The sequence below is a fragment of the Ursus americanus genome, chromosome 36 (assembly GCF_024610735.1).
Source record: "Ursus americanus isolate L20-20 chromosome 36, mUrsAme1.1.p, whole genome shotgun sequence".
Classification (NCBI taxonomy): domain Eukaryota; kingdom Metazoa; phylum Chordata; class Mammalia; order Carnivora; family Ursidae; genus Ursus; species Ursus americanus.
Window position 1 is genome coordinate 11,063,217 of NC_142162.1, and position 23,110 is coordinate 11,086,326.

Below are 23,110 nucleotides of genomic sequence, written 5' to 3' on the forward strand. Positions count from 1 at the left end.
ACAGCTTAAACACAGATCCAATTTAAAAAAAAAGCTGAAAACAATATAACTTAGCCTATGCTTACTCTCATCAGAATTCATCTATAAAACAATTTAATCCTAGAATTCATCCACAAAATGATTTAATCAATTACATGTAAATAACTCCCAAATCTACTTTTTTTTCCCCATTCCACTGTCTATGGGGTGTTTTCCCAATTAGCTCTCACTCTAAGACCTAATAGATTTACCAGCAATATTCTGTATAACTCTCCTCTCAAAGAAAAAAAAAAAACACACATAGACATTTTCTTTCCCAACTGTTACTAACACCTTCTTTTCTCTAGTTCCCCAGCGTTCAGTTTTAGAGTACGCTTAATTTTGTTCCTCATCATATACTCTACTTTATCTAGCCCTCTTAACTCTTTCCCCCATATTCTCCCGGGCTCTTTATTTTCCTTGTCACTATAAAAGTCTAGGTGTTTAGCTGTCTTTCTTTTAACGGTAAAGGAGAATTCATTTACTCCCTTATTGATTCATTAATTTTATTTCCTGCCATGTTCCACAAATGATTTGCAATAATTACAAATTCACAATGAACCTACAAAGACTGGAAATACGCAAATGAACAACATAATAGTCCTTACCCTTAAGGAACTCAGAAAGATTCGTAATCACTAAAAAGTACAACACTAGCTGGCTTCCCTACCTCCAACCTCTCCCCACTTGAATCTATCTTAAATATAGTTCCTAAAATACTTTCTATTGAATATTATTAACATCACCCACTTAATCTCAACAATGCCTATCATATTAAATCCAAAGTAGATTACGTTATCAAAAAACCCACATAAGAAAAAGTTAACTTCTCAAAGAAAAGTTATTGAAACCGATTGCAAGTTTAGGGGAAACCTCAAATATTACCTAGTTAGTTGAATGAACTAAGGTGATAATTTCCTACCATTATGGTTGAAGATCTCTTCTTCTTCTTCTTTTTTTTTTTTTTAGAGAGGGAAAGAGAAGGGGCAGGAGGGAGAGGGAGAGAATCTCAAGCAGGTTCCACACCCAGTGTGGAGCTTGACATAGGGCTTCATCCTACAACCGTGGCCTGAGCAGAAATCAAGAGTCGGACGCTTAACTGACTGAGACACCCAGGTGCCCTGAAGATCTCTGCTGAAAACTTATGAGGACTTTTCTCTCACACATTTCAATCTTTGTAAGAAGATAAACAAAAGGAAATCTTTAAAATTTGATTTAGATGTCAAAAAACCTTCCAGGAAACCACTTTAAACTTAATTGTGCATGTGACCTAGTTAGTGCTTTGATCTTTACATCCTGAACAGAAAAGCCTGTAGCAAAAAATCAGATTCAGCATTCAGTTTGATATCCTGTGATCCAGAGGAGAAAAAAGGTGTAATGTAAGATAAGCAAAATCAAGTTACTTTTGGATGGTTCAAGGTGAAGTTTGGTATCGACTGCTACCACTGAAAACTCCCTTCCCCTCTGAAGTTTTGGCTGATAAAGAATACTCATTCACATCATGAACTAGTAGCATGGAGCTAATTCCTTTTATGAGGTACAATGCTCATCAATATTCCATTTGCTCATCTACATTTCTCCATTTCCTTTGCAGCTAGTTTAGGACCGTGAATGGTGCACAAATGATATATTTCATTTCTCAGTTAACATACTTAAGAATCAATGCTCCATTCTCTTTCTCCCTTTGTGCACCTTGGAAGCCATGTATTTCACTGGTGAAACTACAACATTCCAGCGTCTCAATGGGGGTTCCCAAGGGACTATGTGGAGCAAGGGCCTCCAATGATCTGCGCTGTACATACGATATGAATAAAAGTAAACTTTTGTGGTTATACCCCCAGTACTTCAGGCTTACTTTGTTATGGCAGCACAGTCTAGCCCATCCTGATTAATACAGAAAGTTAGACTTTTCCCTCTAGCACTTCTAAGAGAACAGAAGATCCCTTTTCTATATGTAGATAAAAATGTGAGGAGGGGAAAAGGATTCCTCTCTGTCATCACAAAATCTTTTATTCAATCATTTTTAGAATAGTATTTAACTTATTGTGAAATTCCAAATTAAATTAACCACAAATATAAGATATTTATATTTATCAAAATGGAATATGAGCTAAAAAAAATAAGGTTGAGAACCACCACATTAGAATATACAGCCTTCATGCCTTCTTCCACTTAACTTCCACTTCTAAAAAAACAAAGAGAAACAAACCACAAAAACCCTACTTCAGGCGCCTGGGTGGCTTAGTTGGATAAGTGTCCAACTCTTGATTTCAGCTCAGGTCATCATCTCAGGCTTGTGAGATCAAGCCCTGTGTGGGGTTCTGCCCTGGGCATGGAGCCTACTTACGATTATCTCTCTTCCTCACCCTCTGCACTCCCCCTGCTAAAAAACAAAACTAAACTAAATAAAACATAAATAAAACAAAAAACAAAAAGAACTACTTAAAAATTTAACTCTAATAATTTTGGACACATGATCCTATAATATGCCTATCTGTCCCTCTACTTTGGGCCACAGCAATTACTCAAGAATTTACACTCAATTAATTTGCATTCCCTGGGGGTTTTTTTGCATTTACTGTTCAAAAAGTGATTTTCAGTGTCTAGTTATACCTTCCCCCCTCAAATAGATTGAAGATTCTGGTTTGCCCAAACTCAATCATTTTTTTTTTTTTAAAGATTTACTTATTTGAGAGTGAGAGAGAGAGAGAGAGCATGCATGCGTGCGTGCGGGAGCATGAGTTTGGGGAAGAGCAGAGGGAGGGTGAGAGAGAATCCTCAAGCAGACTCCCCACTGAGCACACGGAGCCCGATGTGGGGCTGATCCCAGGACCCTGAGATCATGAGATGAGCCGAAATCAAGAGCTGGTCACTCAACCACTGAGCCACCTAGGTGCCCCAAACTCAATTACCTTTTGAAACAGAATCCTGAAAGATAAGACAGAGCCAGATGGGAATCCTTTAATATTTTAATATCCCATTTAATTTTTTAAATATAAAATGATAAAGTATTTCAAAGTACAGGAAGTAGGCACACATGCACTACTATTCATTTAGAAGATGCTAACTTTTTGCCATATTTGCGAATTCACTGACTTTAAGCTGATTATACAATAGTCACATGGATTAAAACCAGCTTATTCATTCTTTACTGAGAGTTATCATAAAGTTTCATTATTTCAAATAGTGCTACAGTGAAAAGCCTTTATTTGTGACTGCTGTATCTTTTGTGCAAGACTTTTTTCTATGGTAAACACTCAAAAGTAGAAATACTTGGTCATCAAGGATGCACATCTTCAACTTTATTGGGTATTTCCAAATTACTCCCTGAAACCGTTAGGCCAATTTATATTTCCAACAGCAAAACTACAATTTTTCTACATCCTTGTTAAAACTTAAGATTTAAATGTTAGCTACTCTTATGGGTATGAAAAAATATTTCACAGTCTTACATTTTCTGGTTGAAGATAAGACAAGTATCTTTTCATATTATTTATCATTTGAGTTTACTCTAATACTATGGCTATCAAATTTTAGCATGCATCAGAATCACATGAAGAGCCTGTTCAAGACTGCAAAACCCCACCTCCAGAGTTTCTGATTCAATAGGGCCTTGAGTGGGGGCCAAAGAATTCTGATTTCTAATACGTTCGTTCCCACTGATGCTGATACTGCTTGTCAGGGAATCTCATCTAAAGAACCACATTGTTCAAGGAACCACACATTTAAAAATGAGGCTATTTATCATGTAGTCTATATACTAATTCTCCATTGGCTATACGTGCTGCTATTATATTCTCCTAATTGTAGCTTGTCTTTTCGTTTTGTTTTTGGAGTCTTTGATGCAGAGAAGTTTTTAATTTCCAGGAAGTCAAATATATCAACCTTTTCATTTATAATCTGTGTTTTTTGTGTCTTGTTTTGAAATCTTCCCTATACCAATGTCATAAAGCTACCCCTTGTTTTCTTTTTAAAGTTTTGTTTTTCACATTTAGGTGTTTAATTCCCCTGGAATTTATTTTTCTATAAAGCCGGGTTCTAATTTAAATTTCCCCACAAGGTTAGCTAATTGTCCAATATAATTTACTGAGTAATTCAGCAATTCCCTTCCAATTTTTCATACCATATATCTATTATGGGACTCTTGTTTATTTACAGGTTAAAAAGAGTGCCATTTTTACTTTTAGTATTTAAAAACACCTTTCTCTAACGTGTAATTTAATTTAGAAAAAATCAGTAATTATCCTTGAGAGTAATATAGCAAAATGTATGATTCTTCTTGAACTTGTGTCAGAGATTTTTCATATAAAAATATCACCCAATAATTGATTAACATAGTAATAAAGCAGCTTTGATAGAGCTTTTATAAATCGGAGTTTAACAGGCAAGTTTCCTATTGATAAATAACTAGTATGAATATATGGCCTATATATTAAAAATGAATGAGACAGCTGCTACTTGAGCTTGATAGACTGACCCTTCAAATCTAATCTATTTAAAGTAGTAAGATATAGTAGTAGTAAAGTGTAGAATATAGAATTAGAAGGCTTAGAGCCGAATTCCAGATTCTCACTCATTAGTTGTGATACTAAGGAAAGCTGTTCAAGCTGAGTAATCTGTAAAACAGTGACAAAATGCTCATAAAATTTTTGTGAGGATTAAAATCAACTTATAAAATATATCTATGATAGATATTATTATTATATAAATATTATTCTGAAATATATAATTGCTTAAGAGATTTTGGTAGAGAGTTTATTATTCAAATTCTATCAACAAGTACATAATCTTTTATTTGAAAAAGGTCTTGCAGGAACTATTTTAGCCTGGTGACCTCCACTAACTTGGGAGGTCACCATAAGAAAAAGGCTCCTAGATATCTTTCGTGAGCATCACACTTGCCCCTAAGTTACTGAAGACAATGTGCCATCGGCACTGACTTCCCACAAGGTGAATGTAGAAAACGGTAGATACTATTCCCTCCTAAGCCATGAAGATGAAACAGAAGTTAGAAATTACTTCTGACAACAACTGTGCTACTAGAGAGAAAGAAATCAACTTAAGCAGAACAGGTCAGAAATAAAAGCTTTTCCTAGGTTGGACGTGGAACAAAATGTGTAACTTTCCACTTGTCTTCTATCATAAAAAATACTTGAGGGGCACCTGGGTGGCTCAGTTCATTAAGCATCTGCCTCTGGCTCGGGTCATGATCCCGGGGTCCTGGGATGGAGCCCCGCATTGGGCTCCCTGTTCAGGGGGAAGCCTGCTTCTCCCTCTCCCTCTGCCCCTCCACCCTGCTTGTGCTTTCTTTATTGTGCACTCTCTCTCTCTCTCTCTGTAATAAATAAATAAAATCTTTAAAATAATACTTGAAACAATATTCTATATTTTAAAGACTGAATTTATTTTTAGTATTTCTGCTTGTATGCTCAGGACATCTGCCTCTGAACTATCAATACAAGCGGGATGGATTGATGAGGACCAGGTAGAATTTCAAATATCTGATTACCAGAACTTGAAGCCCTTCAAGCAGATGGTAAGGAAATATATTCCCGGTATTTACTGCCATGGAATATAGTTATAGGGTGGTCTGAATGGAGAGATCTGCTCCTGTTTTTAGGGACCATGCTGAATTGGGTTTACTCTATAATTTCTCAAATGTTAATAAAAAGGAATTTCTCCTGTTTGAAATCAGTTTCGCTAACAATGCGTTTCCTGTTATGAGATTTCCTTCTCAGGTGTTATTCAGATTTGTTTTTTGTTTTTGTTTTTTTAAAGTAAGGTCACAAAACCGGGAAAGGGTTGATGCTTACAAAGACCATAACAAATTGAAGGCTTAATTGTGAAGCTTTCAAGCAAATCTGTGGTGGTGAACTGAAATCTGAGTATCATTATTTCCAGAAAAAGCAGAAACTCTTCTGCTCAATCTTCTATTGAGATGTATCAATACCCTTCAAAGAACTGGCCAGGCTGACAATGACTGAGTTCTGGTGGAAGATAATCAACCAGGGTATCATACCCATAATTAGTTCTTTTAACTTTACTTTTCAAACTGGTATCAGAAAAAGGTCTTTTTAAAAAGTTTTAACTTAAATTTGTATGTAGAACAGTCAGCTTAAAATCTAGAAACCTAAATTCTCCAGTTTGACTGTTTCTTCAGTTAGCCACGTATGGAGGGAAAATATATACACTGACAGGATAGTCAGGCTTGAATTTGCGTTTGATTTTATAAACTACAAAAAACAAAACAAAAACATAAAAAAAAAAATCTAATTTTTTCCTCCTCAGGTGACACTTATTCAGAAGCATAGTACTAAAAGGCCTCTTTTTTCACCAGCATCAGTGACAGAAGGACTAAAAGGGGGAAAGTAGAACCTTATTCTATAGCCTTTTTTTTAATTTATGGAAACAATCAACATACCTGATATTATATTCTCTCAGGCCCCAGCAGTTGTGAAAGCTGTCCTCCCACAGGATTGAATAAGGAAGATAGAGAAAAAGGTCAAGGTATGAGGACTCTAGTTTTCAATGCTTGTTGCTTAGAATTCTTAATTTTCACTTTCCTAACTTGCTATGATAGAACCATGGCGGGTGTGGCGTGTGATTTTCTTTTGAGCTACCTGCTATAAACAATGAAGGTGGAAGTTATTTTTCTATTCTCAGTTCTAGAAAATATAAATCAAATGGGGAAAATGATTTTTATTGTACTTGTATTATTGTGAGAATTTATTTGTAAACTACTGAATTAGATATAAAATGAAAATGGTTTTAAACTTCTGTTTAAAATATTCTGCTCTGAGATTAGGAATGTAATGAGTCCATTTGAAAGATATTACTAAGGGACAACTTTAAAAAAGTAAAGCAGGGCTGACAAGCGAACTTCAGCAAAACCTAAACTTTGTTTCTCACGTTCTTTAGTTCTGCTGGGTGATCTAAAGAATCCATGACCATCTGAAAACAAACCAACAAACAAAAACCCCTTTCAGCTTGCCTCAACTACTATCAAGCCTAGAGAACTGACATCAAGAAGCCCTGAAGGGCTACGGTGTAAGCACTGGAAAAATCACACTTCAAGGCAGTTAAGTAAGGTATTTCTGAGTAGATTCTGTGTAATGTATTAGGAAAGTTCTGCACATAAAATTAGAAATAGATTAAATTATGAAAGAAAAAAGTTAAAGAGATTGCCATGGACATTCTAAACATCTACTTGTATCTAACAGTGGTCATTTTAAAGAACGTGCTTTAAAATATACTTTTTTTTTTTAAAAGGGCTTAATAATAAAGAAGGAAGCTGCATTTCTGAAACTGAAATAATGAATAACATGGTAGTAAGTATCACACCTACATAAGTGCCCAGATGACTAAAGACCAAACAAAATGCTGACAGACACGGGCATGTTGGTAAATATTTGTACGGCAGGTACAAGGGTTCAACTAGGCAGAGGGTACATAAAGTCATAGATTTGAGTCCCTTTGAAATAGGATTCAGGAGAGCCATCTCTAGAGAGAACACTACTACCCATAGTTAAATTCTACAAATAGCGACCACCATGGGATCACTTAGGTGAGGCAAAGGTTATTATCGACATCTCTGTGTCCCTTATAAAAAGACCCTGGCATTCTACTAGTGGTTGGCAATAGGGGCAGGGGCACTAATAAGGAGAAGGTTTAGGTCTTTCTAGTCACTGTGTTTTAAACTTTTTTCAGCCCCGGAAAAAAGGATGGTCCCTAAGAGAGCAGCTATTATGTTCCCCCCGAAATGGATTTCTAATTGATTCAAGATTACAAAGCCTCAGGAGAGGTGTAGGCCAGAGACAGGAACGTTCAGTTCCATAACTGCTATCTCCATTCCTAGTAACTTCTCCTTCTTTTGCCCTTAGTTTACTTTTCTGTAAGTTTGAAATGACTTAAAACACAAAGACAGAAAAACTACAATACTGTAATAATTCGTTTGTTTTCTATCAGACCACACTTCTGTGTATTATGCCCTCCTTATGAATACCAAGATATTAATGAATATTGGGCTTCTTTCAGGTAGTGGGGAGAGACTGCCATTATTCTTTCCTATTTTTCTTTTTGACAATAAAATGAATCTGAAAGCTAGCTGAAAATGGTTAGGGCATTCCTGCTAATTATGAAAGAGAAGAGTTACTAGAACTCATGATTTGGGCCTTAATGGCAATTTAGTCCACTTGAGCCCCTAACAGGAGGAGAAAAAAAACCAAAAACCAAAAAACAAAAGCATTATGACTGTACTGTCCTCCCATACAAAGAGAGGATGAAATAACTCATGATTAATGTAAAAAAAAAAAAAAAGAATAAAAGGTTCAATATCCTCTAAATGGCCTGGCCCTACAGATTACTTCTTTATGGTAATAAAAAAATAAAACTAACTATTTAAATCTGGCCCTTTTGTTGAGTCTTCCTCCCTGCCATAGTAAATTCTACAGAAAAATGCTCTTTCTTTTTTTTTAATAATTATTTTTATTTTTTTAAGATTTTTTTATTGGACAGAGAGACAGCCAGCGAGAGAGGAAACACAAGCAGGGGAGTGGGAGAGGAAGAAGCAGGCTTCTAGCAGAGGAGCCTGATGTGGGGCTCAATCCCAGAACGCCGGGATCACACCCTGAGCCGATGGCAGCCGCTTAACGACTGCACCACCCAGGCGCCCCAAAAAATGCTCTTTCTTTTGAAAGTTACCCACTTCTTCATCAAGTGACTGAAGCAAACAAAATCAGATTCTGAAATAGGTCTTTGCTTACTAACAGTACCCCTAGGGCCACATCACAAGATAAGCCCTATCTTCTACTCTAACAATGAGCCCTTTTCAAGCTGTAATATATTTTAATTAGATACTGCAAACAAAATTTTTAGTTTCAATCAAGACTGGGTTAGTAAGTTGACCTTGGTCATCATTTAGCATTCATTACACCACCGATCTGAGGTGAGAAAGCATGCCTTCTCCCATAAAGGAGGGAAAGGAGGAAGGAAGTCTTCCAATTGTATACACTTCATATATGCCCTCTCAATGACATATTATATTACACATCTCTGGAAGGCAGGAGAGGGCAAGTGCCTCTTTATCTCAGGAAGCAGATACACCATACTCTAACGTTTCATGTATCTTTTAGTTCTTGTCCAATCACTGCAGCAGTAGGCACACAGAAATAACTGGCTTCTAATCTAAGACATTAATCACGGGACAGACTTGGAAAGTTTAAAAATTAAATGAGAACATTCATTCTTTCATCCATCACTGAGTGTCTACTATGCTTTAGGCATGACCTTAAATTTTAATACGGGGAGAGAGACAATCAGTAAAATTTAAAAGTAAAACATATGTTATATGATTATGATAAATGCTATGGAGAAACAGTGTTGGGAAGGGATACATTTTAAACAAAAGTGGTCAGGGAAGGTTTCTTTGGGAAATAAGAAGATAAAATGTTTCACACCATGGCTAGCCAACAGGGAAGACTCTCAAAAGAGCTATCATAATTCTTTGTTCTACCCCACTCTTGCTTTTCTATTGACTAGTTGTTGTAATGGCTAGCCAGGGCAAGAACTGACAGTAAAGAGAGTCCACATTACTAAGAGATAAAAAGAGAGGCTGTCTTCTCATTATCTGTCCTCATACATACTATTATGGCTCCCTCAACCCTGTAAAGAATGACTCTCGGAAGAACCCTGCCCCAAAAGAATCTAACACAGAGGTCACAAACCCAAATGCCAGGCAGGTAATGCAAATGATTAAAGTAGACTATAGGGAAGAAAAATATCTATGTTGAGGAGCTAAAAGCCTGGTGAGGATTGAAAAGATTGAAGAGTATATGTCATGTTTGAAAGGGATAGCTGATATGTAGGCCCAGCCAACTGTTGTCATGTGAAGTAAGGACTTAGTGTCCTGAGTTTTGAAGAGAAACCAAACACACAACTTATTTCTGTGAACTCTCACGATTTTGAAATATGGCAACCAATCTGAAATTTTAAAAATGCTGATGTGGGCCAAACAAAACACCTCTGTGGAACGGATGTAGCCTGTGGGTCTCTAGAGTAGTTCCTCTGGTCTACAAGGTCAAGGACAAGCAAGGGGTGGAGGGGGGTGGGGCAGAGCGGGAGAGAGAATCCTGAAGCAGATCCCCAGCTGAGCGTGAAGTCCAGTGTGGGTGGATCCCAGGACACTGAGATCACAATCTGAGCTGAAATCAAGCGCCAGCCTTTCAACCAACTGAGCCACCCAGGTGCGCCTAGACTGTTAGTTTTTGTTCATTTCCCTGGGGAGGACAAACACTGTTCCAATGGTAGTGGGAGATACGAGAGCAGTCTCTAAAGGATTACTGAATCAATATTCAGAACCTAGGATACAGTTAATACAGATTCAACACAAGTTCACTTCTTCACGTTTTCTACTATATTCTCTTGCAAGAGGACCCTCCTGAGAGTTCTCACCTGGAAGGAACCTGCCTTACTACTCGAATAATCTAAATGATAGCATCTGTCACCTTGTTTCAGGTTTCTCCAGCACTCCGAAAGGAATAGTATTTTTCACTTTTATATTTCATAGTGGCAGTTTGCACAATTGTAATTAATTTAAATAATTAGAATAATTTTAGCTATTTTGTTTTAGTGAGCATGTTTTGAGTTCTTTAAAGGGCATTCAAACAACCTGCATGCAAAACAACCTGCATGCAAAAAATAAATTGCATTTACGATTATTGACTACTAAAATTCAGCTTTTAATTTCTTCATTTCAGATTTATTTTAAAGTTGGAAAATCATTTTCAGAAGTATTTTCTTCATTATAATAAACAGAATTTCAAAAAAAATTCACACATAAACTCATTTCAGATACTTTAAAAAATGATATAGTCTATCACAGTTTTTAAATGCCTGGGCTCTGGAGTCAGACTATCTAGATTAAAAGCCTAATTCTATCAATTACCAAGTTTTATGACCTTGGGTAAATTACTTAACCTGTCTGAGCCTTCTTTATTTGGAAAATGAAGATGAAAACAGATTAATCTCATAGGCAAATTAAATGGACTGAATGATAAAATATTGAAAGTACTTGTCTGGCATATGTTAATAAATAATAAATACTAGCAACAACACAAAGAAACTCTGTGTGGGGGATATTATATACATATTACACATTCTTTTTGATAATTACTATTTGTGAATAATCATTCAGCAAGTGTTTACTGAGTATATTCCACATACTAAACACTGTGCTAAACACTGAAGATATAAAGACCACAAGACAGTCTTTACTTCCAAAAGCTTATTTTTGGAGAAGAAAGCAAATTAATCTGGTGATTAGCATACTATGCGGTAAGAGCTTTAACAGGAGTATGGAGCATTTTATAGGGTACATAAAAGCAGGGGTCCTTAACATACGAAGGTAAGGCAGATAGACAGGTTGAACTCATATGTATGTATGTGTGATACACACACACACACACACACACACACACACACACACACACACACACACCGCTAAGCACCTTCTTCTTTGTCTTTCTCTGGTATAGAGGCTACAAAACAAAAACCCCCTCCATGTTCTAGTTTCTTACAGCTAGGAGTACCCAAGTGCCATTACTCTGGAGGTTGAAGGTCCTGAAGTGGGTTTTCAGAAGGGAAGTATCCTAAAGACAGAGCTCTAGAAGAAAGCTCCTTTGCCTTCCTCTCTTCTTCCTGCCTCACCATTTGGACAAAGACACATAAGTGCAGTAGCCATCAATGATGTGAGTGGACAAAAGATGACAGGGCAAAAAAGAGCCTAGGACTCCGCTGGCATTGTTGAGTTACTGCACCACTCTAGACTGCCTAACTTCGGATTTGTTACATAACACAAACTCTTATTTCTGGAAGCCACCAATAGTTCCATTTTCTGTTATCTGCTGTTACCTGTTACCTGAACGCCTTCCTAGTAGATAAACAAAACTTCCGTGTCTGAGCCGAGTCCAAAAGTAAGAGTAGGAGTGATCCAAGTGAAAAATTTGAGAAGGGCACAGCTGGCAGAGGAAAGAGCATCTACAGAGGCCCAAGGGAGGAGGGAGTCTGGAGTGTCGATACCAGCATCTGTTCTACAATATGCACCTTCTGGCTTCTCGGATGGCTTTAGCCAGATTCTCAACCTTTTCCATCCTCCATTCACTATGTTTCAGGGATTCAATACTCTCCTCTCCGTGGTTCCATATGGGGAGCATTCATTTTTAAATGGTATGTTCTGTGATAATGAACATAAAATGTGTCTTTGACTAATGTTTAGACTTCTAGAAACAAATTTATGGTAATTTAAGTCAATTACAACCACATTGTCAATTTACACATATAACACCCTCAACTAAAGCTGCCATGTGTGTTTACTATGTGCCAGGCACTGTATTTACACTAATTACCTCACTTAATAGTCACAACAACTCAGTGCATTAGGTACTATTATTATGTCCTTTTTTTTTTTTTACAAAAGTGAATTAGGTAGATATGGTCCAAAATTAAACAGTAATGGTAATAATGGCTGGGGCAAGGATTCAAACCCAGGTCTATTTCATTCCACAGCCTCAGCTCTGAGCCATTCTGCTGTATCACTAATCAGTTTCCTTAGTTTCTGGCCTCTCGGTTTCACTTCACTTGCTTAAATCCTTCCTGCATCTATGCAGTAAAGTTTTAGTTCCCCATCTGTACTCTGTGGATTAGAGTGGTGGTGGTTCAGCCTGATTATGTCCTAATAGGAGAGGACGGAAGGAAGAAATATATGTAAGCAGAGTAGAACAAGGGAAAAGGGGAGAATGTCAGGGGGGAAAAAAATTCTTTTCCTCTCAAGGAATGAAACAAGTTTCTGTTCTTACTAGCAAACTGTGAAGTAATTCCAAAAACTAAATTCAAATATTTTAGCAAGCGTAAAGTCTCTAAAAGGCCTAAATTGAAGGTGGCAATACTTCCTTATAATTTAAATTGCAGTGTTTAATAACTGATTAGTTTATACTCATTCACACACTTAACAAATATATACTGATCATCCTCATGTTCCTTTGAAGCATTTTCCAGTGAATAGGTTCTTACACTGAAGAGGCTAAGAACAAATTAAAATGCTTATAATGATCACAGAGGTGACTACATAATACCAAGAAAGGTAACTAAGCACAGGTTACTATGGGACAGAAGAAGTACCCAACTCAGACCTGAGAAATCAAAGATGCCACTCCAGAGGGGGTGATATCTAAAGACGAATCTTAAAATATAAGTAGGTATAGCCAACAGAAAGAAAAAGAAAAAAAAAAAGAGATTATCTATACCAGAGTTTCTCAACTTCAACACTACTGACAATTTTAGGATAATAAGTCTGTTATGGGGTGATGTCATGTATTTTGTAGAATAAACAGCCTTGTCTTCTACCTACTTGATGCTGATCACATACCCTGTGTGTAAGAATCAAAAATGTCTCCGGATTTTGTCAAATGTCCTGTAGGGGGCAAAAATGCCTCTGGTTGAGAACCACTGCTCCAGACCTGCACTATGCAAACTGGTTGCCACTAGCCACATGTGGCTATTTAACTTGAAATTAATTAAAATGGACTATAGGTTCAGTTCCTGAGACACATTAGCCACATTTTAAGTGTTCACTAGCCATGTTTCAAAGGACAGCGCTAGAGAGAAAATATATTCTCTTCTTTTATTTCACGACTATTCACTACAGCTTAATGATAGGCTGTGGATGGAGTGGAGAATCAGAAGATTAAACAAGAGTAAGGCCTGAGTATGAAAGGTCTCCCACGCCATAAGACAGGATAATTGGAAGCCAGTGAGAGGTTTTAAGCAAGAGTATAAAATAAACAGATGCACATTAAAGATGATTTTTTTTTTAAGATTTTATTTATTTATTCGACAGAGAGAGACAGCCAGCGAGAGAGGGAACACAAGCAGGGGGAGTGGGAGAGGAAGAAGCAGGCCCATAGAGGAAGAGCCTGATGTGGGACTCGATCCCGCAACGCCGGGATCACGCCCTGAGCTGAAGGCAGACGCTTAACCGCTGTGCCACCCAGGTGCCCCTAAAGCTGATTTTTTAAAAAAAGATTTTATTTATTCCTTTGAGAGAGAGAGACAGCATAGTGTGCATGAGCAGTGGGGAAAGGCAGAGGGAGAGAGAGAGGGAGAAGAAGGCTCCCTGCTGAGGCAGGGCTTGATCCCTCAACTCAGAAATCATGACCTGAGTTGAAGGCAGAAGCTTAACCAACTGAGCCACCCAGGGGCCCCTTCATAAAGCTGATTATATAATGGTGCTGTGGAGAATGGAATGAAAGTGGAGAGTCTAGAAGCAACGGAGCAGCTGCAGTATTTCCAACAAGTATGGTGATCTGGATTAATGCAGTAGCAATAGGGATGGACAAAAATGGAGCAATTAAGGAGGCAGAATTGATAGAACTTGGTGACTGACTAGATACGAGGTAGGCTGAAGAAAAGAATGAAGTCAAGAATGACTACCAGGTTTTTAAGATGGATGAATGAGTACATCCACTAAGACAGTATGGTAGAAAGAATAATGGTCCTCCAAGATGTTCATGTCCTCATCCTCTAATCCCTGGAACCTGTAAATGTGTTACATTCCATGGCAAAAGGGACTTTGCAGATATGATTAAGGACCTTGAGATGGAGAGATTATCCTGGACTATCTAGTAGGTCCAGTGTAATCACAAGTGTCCAGATAAGAGGGAGGCTGAGGGAGCTTTGAATACAAAAAGAGAAGTGTCAGAGTAATGCAGTGGAAGATAGACTTGAGCAGCCATTGCTGGCTTTGAAGATACAGCCATTAAAAGCTAGAAAACGCAAGGAAATAGATGCTCCCCTATAGCCTTCAGGAGGAACACGGCCCCACTGATACTTTCATTTTATCCTAGTGAGACCTGTGTCAGACTGCTGACCTACAGAACTGTAATAAATTTGTGGTGTTTTAAGACACTACATTCATAGTAATTCATTGTAGCAGCAATAGGAAACTAATATAGATAGGTTTAGAATGTGGGGTAGAGAATTTGGACACAATGAGGCTGGTTCTGGAAAAGCTGAGTTTGAAGTGACTATGGGACATCCTGGTAAAACTGGTCAATTGATAACTAGTTGGATATATGAATCTGGAACTTAAGTTGGGGATATCAATTAATTGACATTTCACTGAAACGAACAAAGTAGATGAGATCATCATGGGCAAACCCAGAAAGAATACAGAGGACTTAGGTAGAGATATAATAGAGGCCCTTGAAGGAAACTGGAAAGGGACAGCCCAAGATCTAACAGGAGCACCAACAGAGTGTCGCATCTAGGGAATGAAAAGAATGAGAATGCACTAAACAAGGAGGGTTAGGGGATGATCAATAGTCTGGTGAAAAAGGGTGGTGAAGTTAGAGACTGAGACGGTATTATATTTAGCAATAGGAGGTCACGGTATTCTTGGTAAACACGGGTCTCAGAGAAGTGGTTATAAGACTTGTTGCTGGGATTGAAAACTGAATGGAAGGTGAGGCATGAGACTGGGTTTCAAAAGAAAGAAGGAAGACAGTGGTAGCTAGAGAAGAGTTGTGGATTTCACAAAGATTTTTTTAACAGGTGGGAAAAGATTAAACATTTAATTATTAACAGGAAAAGACCAGTAGAAAATGAGAAAAAAAAAAAAAAACAAACAGGAGAAAGAGAATAAATGAAATGAATCAGAGATAGAAAGAGATGGGATCCAGAGCCTAGACAGAGATCAACTTTCAGAAAGGCAGAAAGGTATTTCTACTTTTAGGAGAACAGAGAAGGGATATAAGAATAGGCACAGAAGTGAGCAACTACTGAGTTGGGGATAACAAGCAGTGTTAATTTTGTGGAATGCCTTCACTGTGTCTTCTTATTTTCTCAGAAAAGTAGGAGGTGAGATCATCTGCTGACAGTAAGAGAAGTGGGTTTGGGAACTTTGGTTCAAAAAGTATGAAACAATTTTTGTAGACAATAAATAGTGGAAACTAACTCACTGGGAAAAGAAGGGGGTCGAAGGGGCCTATACACTTTACAGGATCTTTAAAATATCTATTAATAGATTTATGCACATGGCCACTCTGGAGTACCAGACACTGGAGCACCTCTTCCAGCTTCACCAACTAAAAACCTGAACAAAATACATGGAACAACTGTTTTCAGAAATTGAACAGAGAGCAAAGAACTGTTACATCCTAAGGAAACAAATAAGATGATTTCATCTGAAGGCAACTTGTCAACTGTGGTACAGGGAGGGGGAACCAAAGCCGAGCACTGGCAGTACTGATATGCTACAGCAACAGTGATCAGTGTTTGAAAAGGCGGAGTACCAAAAGGAAGATATGAAATATCTTTAAAATCTACACAAATCATTATGTAGACTTGGAATCTACTGCTTAATATTAAAATCTGTGTAAGTACAGAAAAACTCTGTAAGGCTGGGGACAGAACTACCAGGGAAGTATACCTGGCTGTGACCTGTTCAAATTCTAATCAGACAGAACTGAGAGATCTCACTGAATACCCAAGGAATACAGTATAGACACTAGAGAAGTAATATTTTCGTATAAAAGCTAAATTCTAAAAGTAAATGACATTCTAGACTTCTCCCAGCAAAGCTTAAACACAGCAAAGGATCAAACTATCCTGTAAGTAATTTAGCTGCCAGCCAAAAAAAGTTGTAATACACTTTAAAGGAAGAGAACAAAACCCAGACACTATAAACAAACAAATGAATAAATAAATACTAAATTAAAAATAACTTGATATGCGAAGAGGCAGAAAAACATGACCCATAACTGCGACAATAAAAAAATCAGTAAACAAAACAAACTTAGAGATAATATAACTAGCAAACAAAGACTTTAAAACAAGTATTATAAATATGCCCAAGGATTTAATGAGAAGAGAAATGGACAACACAACAAAACGCTCAAGTGGAATTTCTAGACCTGAAAAATTCAGGCTCTAAAATAGGTTAATTCACTCAATGGGATTTACAGCAGATTAGACACAATCAATGGAAAATATTAGGATGTGATAATAAAGAAACATAACCTACCCAAAATGAAGCAAAAAGAGAAGAAGAAGAAAAAAAAAAAGCATAGCCTTAGGGACCTACTTTGAGTCCCAGGATGGCAATGAAGAAGAATATTTAAATGGCTAGGAATTTTTTTGAAAATTGGTGAAAAATATAAACTCACAGGTTTGAGGAGCTCAATGAACCACAAGCAGGACAGAAACAAAGAAAACATACTAAGGCTATTATAATACCACTGCTGAAAGCCACTAATAAATAATCTTACAAGAAGTAAAAGGAGGGGGGAAGAAAAGGAATGTATTATATACAGGGAAACAAGAATAACTACAAACTTTCCAATGGAAACTATGTAAGCTAGAAGAAAGTGGATCACCACTGCTAAAATGCTGAAAGAAAAACTAGAATTCTGTATCAAAAATGTCCTTTGAAATGAAAGGCAATTAAAGACTTTTTTGCAGATAAACTAAAACTAGGAGAATTAACAGTAGACCTACAAGAAAATAAATGGCATGTGTACACTCAACCATACAAGTAAGAACAAGATAAAGCTTGTCAGACTGGGTAAGGAAGATACAAGTATATGCTGTCATCAACAACAAAACACTTTAACTATAAAGACCTAGAATGCTTAAAAGTAAAAGGATGGAAAAAGATATGTCATAAAAGCAAACACTAATTGTAAGATGGAGGGGCTCTGGTAATATTAGACAGAGCAGACTTCAAAGCAAAATATTACTGGAGATAAAAACAGAAATAGCATAATAATAAAAGAACCAATTAAAAAAGAAAACATAATAATCCTACATATTTATGCTCCTAATAATATTTTTAATACATGAAGCAAAATCTGACAGGGTCAGAGAGAAAAAAAATTAATAATCACAAGAGAGACATTTTAGCATCCCTCTCTGTAACTGAAATGAGGAGGGGGGGATAAACATGTCTTGAAAAACAATAACCAAGTGGACCTAATTTTTGGATAAAGAACATTCCATCCAATGACAGTTAAATATACATTCTTTTCAAGTATATATGAAACATTCACAAAAATACACAATAAACAATTTTTTAAAAAAGATTTTATTTATTTGGTGGGGGAGGCGGGCAGTGGGAGAGGGAGAAGCAGACTCACCGTTGAGCAGGGAGGCTGACATGGGGCTCAATCCCCTGATATTATGATCTGAGTCAAAGGCAGATACTTAACCAACTGAGCCACCCAGGCACCCCCACAAAAAACAAGTTTTGATAAATACTCAACTATCTGGAAATTGATCAAGATATATCTAGGTGTTCCATGGGTACAAGAATAAATCAGAATGGAAATAGAAAAGAAAATTAATTGAATGATAATGAAAACACTACATAAAAATTTATGGAATGCAGCTAAACCAGTGCTTAGAGGACAGTTTATAGCATTAAAAATGCTTATCACTGGAAAGAAAAAAAGATTTCAAGTTTCCATATTAAGGAGCTAGAAAAATAAGAATAAATTAAAACCAAGGTAAGCAGAGGGAAAGAAATAATACTTACTAGAAGAGAAACAAAATGGAAAACTGATAAACAAGAGAGAAAAATCAATGAAGCCAAAACTCAATTCATATGAAAAGATCAATAAAATGACTAAACCTCTAGCTAAACTGATCAAGGAAAAAGAAGATACAAAGGGCCCTTATCAGAAATCAGAGATAACTGCTACAGATTCTAGAGACAGTAAAGGATAATAAGGAAATATTATGAGCAATGTTACACCAACAAATTCAGTAATATAATAGAAATGAACAAATTCCTTCAAAGACTAAAGTAGTAAAACTGTATCAAGAAGAAACAGAATAGCCCTGTAATAATGAAAGAAACTAAGTTTGTAACTAAAACCTTTCCCAGTTTTACTGGTAAAATCTATGAAACACTTAATTTTAAATAAATTCCTTCAGAAAATAGAGAAGAGCACTTCCAAACTCATTATATGAAATCAACATCACTCAGATACCAAAAACAGAAAAATATTTTACAAGAAAAGCACATTCAAAGCCCTAACTACACAGACAATAGCAAATCCAATGTAACAGCATATAAAAGTATCATGCAACACATAAAGTATAAAGCATCATGTAGAGTTGATCACAGAAATGCAAGGATTGTTTTCACTTGGGAAAATCAATCGGTGTAATTCACCATGTTAATAGAATAAAGAAGTATCATGTGACTATTTCGATGAGTACAGAAAAATCATTTGATAAAATACAACATGTATTTGATAAAAACCTCTAAGAAAACGGGAAAGGAAGGGAACATTCTCAGTTTGAAAAGAGCATCCATGAAAAAGGTATTTGTTAACATCATATTATAAATGAATGATTTTCGTCTGAGATTGGGAACAAGGAAAGGGAATCCACTCTCACCATTTCTATTCAATATTGTCTTGGAGGTTCTAGCAGTGCAACAATGATGAGTAAAATAAATAGATGTTTAAAATGAAACGGAAACAAATTTTTCTTTATTTATGGACAATCTGATTGAGTATCAGGTAGAAAATCCAAAGGACTCTACATATAGGCTTCTAGATATAATATGTAAATTTAATATATTTGCAGACTGCAAGGTCAATACAAGTATTAGCAATAAAACATTGTATAACATTCATGATAGTATCCAAAGTATTAAAATATTTAGGACTAATTTAAGCAAAATATATATAAAACATACACACAGAAAACTACAAAACACTGCTGAGAAAAATTATGAAAGACTCAACGAATATGGAGATATACCATGCTCATGGATTAAAAGATTTGTCATTAAGATATCAACTAACCCCAAATTGATCTATAAATCACTGTAATCCCAATAAAAAATCCCAGTAGACTTAGTTTTTTTTTTTAAATAGAAATTTACAAATTTATTCTAAAATCTGTATGGAAATGCTAAAATTAATTTGAACCATTATATGACCTGATATCAAGACTTTCTGCAAAGCTACCGTAAACAAGACAGTGTGGTGATGTCATAAGGAGAGATACAGCAATTGATGGGAAAAAAGAGGATAGAAAAAGACACACACGTAAGGAGTGGGAAAGGGTGTGCTTTTCAGTAAATGGTCCTGGGACAACTGGATTATCCAATCACGTGGTAAAAGATAAACACTCCAGTTCACATTAGACAAAACACAAATTTAAATCAAAATGGTTAACAGACCTAACAGAAAAAGCTAAAATCATAAAATTTTTACAAGAAAACACACGATAAAATCTTTTTGAGAAGGTTAAGGTATCTAGAAAAGTTGAAAGAAATAGGTCAGCAAATCTTCCCATCGAAATAACTATACAATGGTATAAAATGGCCAAAAAGAACTATTTTAGCACTTTGGAAACTAGTGGTAAATGGCATGTTAAGAAATGTTTGGTCATTAAAAACTGAACTTTAGGTATTAACTGTTGAATGTCTGTGTCATTGCCTGGGGCTGCTCCCATGACCTATTCCCACATGGTTTGGACAGTAGTACTGCCAGGATGAGGCTGCTTTTGTTTAAATACATGGGAAAACATGATGACAATGAATCAAATATAGAGAATCTTAATAAAGACAGAGAAACTAGAACACAGAAAGATAACCAGAGAAAAAAACGAACAAAGCTTCAGAGACTGGAGGGATAACATTAATCATTTCAACATATATGTAATGGAAACTTTGGAAGGAGAGGGGAATCCAAGGGACAGAAAAAATTTGAAGAAATAGTGGCTAAAAACTTGCCCAATCAGAATAATCTACACATGTGAGCTCAGAAAATCCCAAGTAGCATAAACACAAAGTGATCCATACTCTCACATATAATAGTCAAAGTGTTGAAAGCAAGAGTAAGTGGGTGAGCAAACAAGCAAATGAATGAATTTCAACAAATCTTGATATCAGCTAGAGAAAACCAACTCATTATACACATGAAAACATGATAAATCAGAAACAATGAAGGCTAAGGGCAACAAAATGACATACTCAGATGAAAGGAAAAAACCTCTTGATCAAAAATTCTATTTCCAGCAAAACTATCCTTCAAATCAGAAGGCAAATAAAGACATTCACAGATAAATGAAGACCAAGAGAATTCATTATAAGCAAACCTGCTTTACAAGAAATACCAAAAGAAATCTTTTAGACCAAAAAGGAATTATCCTTGATTCCTCTTTGTTTCTCTCTGCACATTCAATGCACCAGAAAGCAAGGCCTATTAGCTTTATATCCAAAATAAACCTGAATCCATTTATTTTTTTCCATCTTCCACTGCCATCATGTAAGCAAGAGCCCTGAATTTTCATTTGGACTTCTGCATACCCTAAATGGTTTTCCTGCTTACACTCACCCCCCTACCCCAAGACCAGCCCATTTCCCAACAACCAGGGTGTTTAAAAACAACTGGATCATAGTATTCTACTTAAAACCTTTTAACTGGCTCTCTGTACACTTCGAACGAGATCCATACTATTTGCCATGGCTAAATAAACCCTACAAAAATTTCTCCCTACCTGAACTTTTCTCCTATCATTCTCTCCCTCTTCTATAAGTTCCAGGACACTGTGTTCTTTGTATTCTGTAAATATCCCCAACTCAATCCTGCTTCTGAATCTTTATACGTACTCTTCCCTCTGCCTAGTATGTGTCACAGGCAAATCATCACACAAGGCTGGGTTCTTATTACTTAAGTCTCCCTTCAAATGCCACTGTCTCAAAGAAGCTTTTCCTAATCACCCAACCTACCCACCATCACTTGCCTGCTTTGACCTTTCAAAAATTTTATAATAGCATTTACCACTACCTGAAGTTATAATGCTCATTTATTTGACAATTCATCTAATATGTACCTTACTCAATAAATTGTAAGGTTCATGGGGATAGAAATCTTACTATCTTGTTCATCAAATACACATAACTTTAGACCTTATGCTAAAATATAAACAATTCTGAACTAAAAAGATTTAAAAGACTTTTTCCCTATTTAATATTTAATAAATGTCCTATCTTAAAAATTATACTAGTCTTCTGCCTCAAAATCTCAGGTATTGAAAAGAAAGCAATATGCAGTAACTACTAAGTGATAAACAACGAGACTCTTGAGAATTGGGACATCTAGAAATTCTCTGGAGATTGGAGTCAAAGTCACCCCTCCATCCCCAATTACTACCTTCCCAGGTCTTAACAGCACTCCTGAATATATTTTAACAACACACTGAATTTCTTGAAGGCAAGAGAATATGTCCTTTTTATTCTGTATCACTTATATCTACATTGGCAGACAGAAGGTGTTCAATAATTATTTTTCAGAAATAAATGAAACAGCATGTTTCTTTGTAAAAGGAAGGTAACAAGATTACCTAATTCAGAGGATTATTTTGAGTCCAATAAAGAAAAAAAGAAAGAAGGGTAAGTGAAAGAAAAAGGGAAAAACATCCCCACAAAATCCTTATTCTGAACTATTACGTTAGAAAAGCACAGGACAATTGATCAAATTAACACTTCTATGAACTATTCCTATTTATTCACATACCTAGAAGCTAATAATATCATAACAGCAATAATTTCATAAGCTAATAACATATTACATACTATTTCAGCACCAGACACTAAAGATCCTCCCTCCCCCACAAAAAAGTTAGCTTATAAGGAAGACCCAAACCTGAATAAAAAAGTTCTGATGTCACAAACAACTAGAGAGAAGACTAAGAACACTTTGCGGAATCCAACAGTGCAGAATCACTAAATGTTCTAGAGCCTAGGGAGTACTCCATTAGTAGAGATTTCATGAAAGATGTCATTACTACTCCAGTAGCCCCAGTAGCCTCATGCTTCTACCCTCACATGTTCAAGAGAAGAGCTAAGGAGCTACAAATACAATCTAAATTTAAACTATTATTGTGGTTTTAACTCCTGAAGGCCAGCAAACCAAACATGAAAAATACACCAACAAAAACTAATCCATGAAGCATTTTAAAAAGCTCGCATTTAAATACATTTTTAAGAGTTCTATTAAGTACAACATAAATTAGAACTGTT

The 23,110-nt window shown here is 36.2% G+C and overlaps 1 protein-coding gene across 5 annotated transcripts in view; it reads right to left on the reverse strand.

Moving 5' to 3' along the window:
* The window catches only part of RFX7 (regulatory factor X7), a 128,949-nt gene that overhangs the window by 53,422 nt on the left and 52,417 nt on the right, over positions 1–23,110 (reverse strand). The window lies entirely within an intron of this gene.